Source organism: Hordeum vulgare, chromosome 4H (genome assembly GCF_904849725.1).
Source record: "Hordeum vulgare subsp. vulgare chromosome 4H, MorexV3_pseudomolecules_assembly, whole genome shotgun sequence".
In the NCBI taxonomy this organism is placed as follows: domain Eukaryota; kingdom Viridiplantae; phylum Streptophyta; class Magnoliopsida; order Poales; family Poaceae; genus Hordeum; species Hordeum vulgare.
Window position 1 is genome coordinate 292,669,825 of NC_058521.1, and position 7,849 is coordinate 292,677,673.

Below are 7,849 nucleotides of genomic sequence, written 5' to 3' on the forward strand. Positions count from 1 at the left end.
GATTGGGACAATTCCTCTAGAGGTTATCCTCCTCACCAGCTCGACGGAGGAGGCACGAGGCAGCTAGGTGTGTGCCGACGGCACAGCGAGCGGCGGCCATCTCCTCCTCTACCAGTAGGCAGGAGGAAGACGACAGCCAAGGGTGGGCTGGGCCTTCACTTCCAAGTAGGTGGCCAAGTTAGTTTTTCTTTTTGATTCAATTCTGTTTTATCTCTGTTTTGTTTATTTCTGACATTTGTTTTCTTTTATTTGGCCAAAACACTTAGCCCAAAATGTCTGAAACATTTTATAAAATATAGTTTGATTATTTTCAAACTCCCACAAAAGTTTCAAAAAAATTGGAGCAACTAAATAATTATAGTGCATTAATTGATATTTTCAGAGGCTTTGTTGGGTTAATTTAAATGCCAAAAGGGATGTGTAAAAAAAATGCATCCCTGAAATATTGTTGCCAATATATATCAGAAAGGATGATCATTTTTTAAGGTCATTTTGGGTTCATTGAAAATCATATCTTTTCGAATGGTTTTAATTAGGTGAGGTGCTAGGGTTTCTTATTCCCCTTTCAAATTAGAACAAATTTAAATATAATGCACACTCTAGCTAGGCACAAAGCAACTGAAAACTAGGGATGTGACGCATTGATAGGAAAGTACAGAGTAGAACAAGTGAAAGATAATTTGTGAGAACGACTTGATAGGTATTTGGTCTGAAAAGGGTCTGAAAAGTGCTTGCTCAAATTTTATCATGAAGCATGAATAGAATTTGAGACGAAAAAACATAGATTAGCTAGAGAGGGGTACTTAGGCATTCTTGTATATCCAATTGGACAAAGAAAATGAAGAGCCAAATAACAAGAATTGGACATCCTCGAATGAGCAAAAATATGCATACCAACATGCTCAAATATTAAGATATCAAATGAAACATTGCAACCATGCACAACCACTCTAGTATCTACCAAGCTCGATGAGTCCAAGATTCAAAAAACGGTGGTACCGATTGATATATCTCCAATGTATCTATAATTTTTTATTGTTCCATGTTGTTACATTATCATCTTAGGATACTTTTTGGGTCATAATTCACCAATTGTTTTTTAGCACTAACCTATTAACCCAGTGTCGAGTGCCAATTGCTGTTTTCTGCATGTTTTTTGTTTTTCATGTTTTCAGTACCGAACGAAGTCCAATTGACACAAAAAAAATTTATGATTTTTACTAGACCAAAAGAAGACTTGGAAGCTTGGGAGAAAACTTGACGCCACACGTGGGGCCCCCAAGGAAATAGGGCGCGGCTAGGGGGTGGGCTCGCCGTGTTGCCTTGGCGCTCCCCTATGGCCCCTCTTGCCCTGCTCTCTAGCTTATAAGTTCACAAATATTCCGGAAAGCCAAAAGATATACGCAAAACACTTTTTACGCTGCCACAAGTCTCTGTTCCATGGTGATCGCATCTGGAGCTCCGTTCTGGCACCCTACCAGAGGGGATCGGTCATAGAGGGCATTTTCATCAACCTTGGTGCCCTAGTGATGATGTGTGAGTAGTTCACAACACAGACCTATGGGTCTGTAGTTAGTATCTAGATGGCTATCTCTCTCTCTTGACCTAAAGTACAATAATCATCGCATCTTTGCTTTGATCTATGTGATGTAATTATTTTGTATGTTGTGTTTGTTGGGATATAATTAATTATTGGTTTATGTTCAAATTATTCATGAAAACATATTTGAGTCTTCTCTTATTTGCATGATTATCATAGCTTCGTAATTCTCTCTCATCTATTGAATTGCTTTCACCAAGTAGTTTGGTGTTTCTTCAGAGAGAGGGGTGCGTTGTGGTGGGTTCAACCTCGCGATTTTGTATATCCCAATGACATGAGGGGACAAGTTGTTTCTTTTTGTTGCTTCCACTAAGGATAAAATGATGGGGTTTATTCATATTTGTTAAGTTTACTTTGTCTGCATCATGTCATTGTTCTCCAAGTTGTACTCTGTTTACTTAATACTCTAGATGCATAATGGATAGGAGTCGAAGGGTGGAGTAACAGTAGTAGGTGCATGCTGGAGTCGGCCTATTTTTTTATGGATGTGATGCCTATATATACATGACCATTGCCATGAAAATCACATAACTATCTGATGTTCTACCAATTGCCCAACAGTAATATGTTTACCCACCATATGTTGCTTTCATGAGAGATGGCACTACAGAACTCTATGGCCCCCGGGTCTATTCACTTATATATTCGGAAAATTTATATTTCCTCACTTTTATTATTTGTCTTTTATTTTTTTTTGCAAGTCACAACTATCTACAATTATCTACACGCCTCATTCGCTTGCAAATAACGAGATCAAGGGGACTGATAACACGCCTGCCCGCGTTGGGTGCAATTTGTTTTCTCTTTTGTGTGCAGTCGCTAAAGACGGTTGAGGATTGATATTTCTATTGGTTCAATAAACCTTGGTTTCTTAATCAAGGGAAATACTTACCTGAATTATGCTGCGATAACCCGTTCCTCATCATAGAAAACCCAACGCAGATCACAAGTCTCACCGAGGTTCAAAAACCGGATCAACCCTAGTGCTTCGGTGGGACCGAGTTTGTGGAGTTGGTCGGATCAAGTGGCACATGGGAGGTTTTGGAAGTTACCCCTTGTCGAGATGGAACTTCGAGTGCTCCTCACACAAAGGGTCTGAAAAGTGCTTGCTAGAATAGAATTTGAGATGAGAAAGCATAGATAGCTAGAGAGGGATACTTATGCATTCTTGTATATCAAATTGGCCAAAGAAAATGAAATACCAAATAACAACAATTGGATATCCTCGAATGAGAAAAAATATGCATACCAACATGCCCACACAATAAGATGTCAAATGAAACATTGCAAATATGCACAACCACTCTAGTATCTACCAAGCACTTTGGCGATGACAAAGTCATCTATATATGAGTATATTGACTTAGAAGACAAACAAAAATACTTTATCATACGTCATACTCATCGTTTAAGCACAAGTGGGTTGCCACTTGTAACACCCAAGATGCGGTCATATCCTTATTTTTGCTTGAGGGCCGTGATACGGATAGAAGCGCATCTCGTCATTTCACAAGAATGGATATCGTTACAAGTACATGTAAAGAGGAGATGCGTATATGGAATTGGCTTACACTCGCCACAAGCTAACTCAAGATCATCTCAGCACAAGCATCAATATCAACCATCATACATAAAACTAGGGTCCGACTACGTACTAAATAAAATGATAAAATGGCATCCATCCATGCTAATCCCACGTTAACGTCCTAGAACACTTACCATGATTGATGAGGAAGAAGAATAGGAACACATAATCAAACAAACATCGCTTTACCAATACATGCAACTGTTGTTGTAGTAATCTGTGAGCTACAGGGACTCAACAATCTCATTTCCAAGGGTATCAGGACTAGCAAAGCTTAATGGGTGTGTCATGGTTAAGTGGTGAGGTTGCAGCAAGCACTAAGCATTTATTTGAGTGGCTAACTTATGAGTACAAGAATGAGAAGAGGGATCTATGCATAAATAGAATGTAACTAGTAATGATCAAGAAGTGAACCTAAACACCTACTTACGAGTCAATCATAATCCCACCATGTTACCTTCTTGGTTCAAACCTCACGAGAAGTGACTGTTATGGTTACACACACATGATTGGTGTATTTTACTTGAGTTTACTTCAAGTTTGCTATGACCGGGTGTTAAAAAAAATTCCAAGTTGCCACATAACCGTGGGCATGGCTTTCGAAAATATTTAACACTGCAAGGGTGCTCCAACTCATCCATCACAAACTAGCCACAAGCTGCGTGGAAAACGTCAACCACGGAATAGCACACAGTCTTCTCGAAATACCGCTAGAAAACCTCAACCTCGAGATAGCCCAAAGTATCCTCGAATCTTGTGCACAAGACGTTCAAGAAAGGTAAAACACATCCAGCAAGACCGCATGACGTGTTGACGAACCAGATAGGAGCCGCGTATCCCATTCTCAGCACATGACAGATAAACGACGCGTACGGTGGCCTCATAGAAATCCCCTGAGTTTCCCAGGGTAGGCCCGCACAGTGCTCCATTTTGGACCAACACTCAAGAGGAGCACTGACCCAGCGGTTGATTAATTATGCACGGGGGGTGGCGGGTCCCTATGCAATTTATTAGTTATTAGGCAAATGTAGTACCAATGTTGGGCCTTGCCACAAAAGTTTTATCCCAAAACAAAAATCAAGGGGGGCCATAACAACCCCAAGCATGTTAGGCGCGCTCAATATGGAACATAATACTGGTACACAAGTAACTAGGGGGCAAAGGTGTAACAAAACACCAAGCAAAAGGCCAAGCCATCCACCTTTTACCAACTATTTATGCACATTAAATTAAATAGCAATAATATCGTGATATCCCAAGATATCCATGTTATCACATGGAAACAACTTGCACCTGCAACTAGCAAAGCTATAAGAATGGTTTGTTGCGGTGTGGAGGGGTTAGGGGCTTTTCATGGCAATGTTAGGAAGCTTGACATTCGAGTGGTAGGTAGTGAGACATAACGACAGAAGTGAGGCATCTAGCATAGCGATGATAGTAGTGGTATCCAGGGAAATGATCATCTTGCCTGAGATCCCTTTTGGAAGAAGAACAAATCCATGAAGTAGACGAACGGGCGTAGTCGGACGAATCCTCACACTCTGAATCAGCTTTGAAACTCTGTCGAGAAGAAACGACAACAACAACCAAGCCTTTCAGTCCCAAACAAGTTGGGGTAGGCTAGAGTTGAAACCCATAAGATCTCAAAGCCAAGTCATGGCTCTGGAACGTGTATAGCTATCTTCCACGCACCCCTGTCCATGGCTAAGTCTTTGTCGATATTCCAAACCTTCAGGTCTCTCTTAATGGACTCCTCCCATGTCAAGTTTGGTCTACCATGACCCCTCTTAACATTCTCAGCACGCTTTATCCGTCCGCTATGCACCGGCGCTTCCGGTGGCCTCCGTTGAATATATCCAAACCATCTGAGACGATGCTGGACCAGCTTCTCTTCAATCGGTGCTACCCCAAGTCTCTCTCGTATATCATCACTCCGTACCCGATCCTTCCTTGTGTGACCACATATCCATCTCAACATGCGCATCTCTGCTACACCTAACTGTTGGATATGTCATTTCTTTGTTGGCCAACACTCCGCGCCATACAACATCGCAGGTCGGATAGCTGTCCTATAAAACCTGTCGAGAAGAAACAATCCGAAAAAACAATCAACGCATGATAAACACCACAACATATTCATGACATGATGCACAATCAAATATGATGCATGACTATTTAATTATGCAGGATATGGCAAAGCAGAACAATCAACCTCTACACATTAAGTGAAGCCCACATTCGAATCATTTAATTCACTCTCGTATATATAAACCGCAAGCTTAAATGTCGTTAAACATGGAAAGATGTGAAGCATAAACAAAATGTACATCTAGACATTTCAAATGAGGTCGGAAATAACATATAGCATTTTCGAAACAGCCCCATATGTTAATTTCAAAATTGTTCCAGACCTGAACTAACCATATTTTACATTTATTAAGCGGTGAAACAAAATGCACCATGTGATTCTACACGTCATTCTAGGTGATTTACATATATAGATCATTCAAAGCAGAGTTACTGTGTAAAAGATATGACCAACACAAGATAATATGTCATGAATGTAAAATGTATGCAACTGAGAACCACAAGCATTTTAAATCATTCATGCAACAAGATATAATGAAACTTCACGAAATTCTAGGTAATTTTCATGTATGGCATGTTCAATACGGAGCAACGGTTCAACAATTACAACCATCACAAGTTATAGTGATAATCTGCCCAAAATAGCAACATGCCATTTTGCACACATGAAAACAAGAAGCTACGGGAATCTAAAATACACAATCAAGACATGGGAAGTAGTTTACATGAGGCACAGTAATTCATCTCATATGATCTAATTGTTTAGAGGCACGGATCAATGGGAAATGAGCTCACCAGATGTCTACTTGAACACAGTTTCAGACCTGATGAAAATAACAGGTTTTAACAAAGCTTGTATATTCTAAAGGCAAATTGACAGCAAGAAAAACATATGCTATAGGACTTATCATGGCATGAAAATCTACAACATGGTAGTGGGCATGATGCACTACAAATAACTCCATAGGACAAACATCAAACTATGCACAGAATCATGGCTAGGATCCACCCAACATGGCAATCTGAAATAAGCAGTTTCTCAGACTTAGAAAAATTAACATGGTGCAAGGAACAACAGCTTTATCAGATTGACATGTTTGACAGAAAAAATAACTAGGATACAAAACATATACTTGAAAACTAATGGCACAAACTAACAAAGGATAACATGGTTTACAATTCACTCCATTGGACCAACCACAAAGGGGTTGTAGATTAATGGAAATTCACATGGAAACATAGCAATAATATATAGAAGATTCCAGACTTAGAATTATTTTGGACCCTTAAAACAGCAACATCTTTATGGCAAGTTCACATGATGAAAACTATAGCTAAACATGACATTCATGGCATGGAAAACCTACTAACAGCAACTAGACACTGGCATACCACAAAATGGAACTTAAGGTTAACAGATTAGCAGGTTTAACTTGATAGCACCTTTAGAGCAACATATTGACATGATAAAGTTGATTTACATGGCAACGAGAGGCATGGCATCAAAGTAGACATCACATAGAACAAATTCCATGAAGGAAATACATGCAAAAGACCTACGAATTTGATGCAACAATCCACACATGTTCGACTAATATATGAATTTTTAGACTTATTCACGAAGCACTTTTGCAATAGAGATTTGAGCATTTAGATGCAATCTATTATGCACGCAAATGCCAGAATCGTGTAGAGCATGAAGAGTATATGATTTTTCATATAAAATTTATTTAATTTGGGGCTACGGTTATTTTATTATGAAATAAATCATTTTAGCATGGAATTTACGCAAAATAAATGAAAACAACAAGTTACACATTTTTAACACATGTGAGAGTTAGATATTATTAATCTACACAAAATTCTGAACATTTACATATATAAAACATTTTCATCTGATGCGCGGTTATTTATTTATTAGCATTTTAAAATAGTGGAATTTTTCTGTAATTATGAAATGTCATGATCAATTGATAAATTTGCTGAACTAGAAAAAAAATACTATAGACCTAAACTGTGCACTGGATTAAACACACATGGGTGTCATACAACAATAACATGCAATTGGCATTGGATAGATTTTGGCTGCTCATCGTGGGCCTTGGGCCGGCTCGTGGCGGTGCGCGGTGCAAGCTGAGACTAGAGGCGTTGGCTGGGCGTGGTGCGAAGCTGGGCCTTGTGCAGGGAGGCCGGCCCACACACGCTAGCAAGCGGGACGCTGGGTGAGCGAGCATTTCCTCCCGCGGGAACTACAAAGGCAACCATGGTGGCAGTTGCAAGGCGAGGGGGCTGCTGACTCTGACGAGGCGAGCGGGGATGGTCGGCGGAGACGAGAACGGGTCATGGCGGCGGCTCTCTTCTGGATCTCGCGGTTGCCAGATGGATCCGGGCACGGCAAGGTAGGCAACACGATGGCGAGGTTCCTATGTCATGAGGGACACAAATGGAGTTGGGAAAAAGAGAGATGGAAGGAGAGAACAGAGAAGAGGGAAGACGGGGCACGGCGGCTTCCGGCCTGGTGGCTCGCCGGAGGCGCATGTGACGGGGTCGGGCGACAGCATCCATGGGAGCGTGCA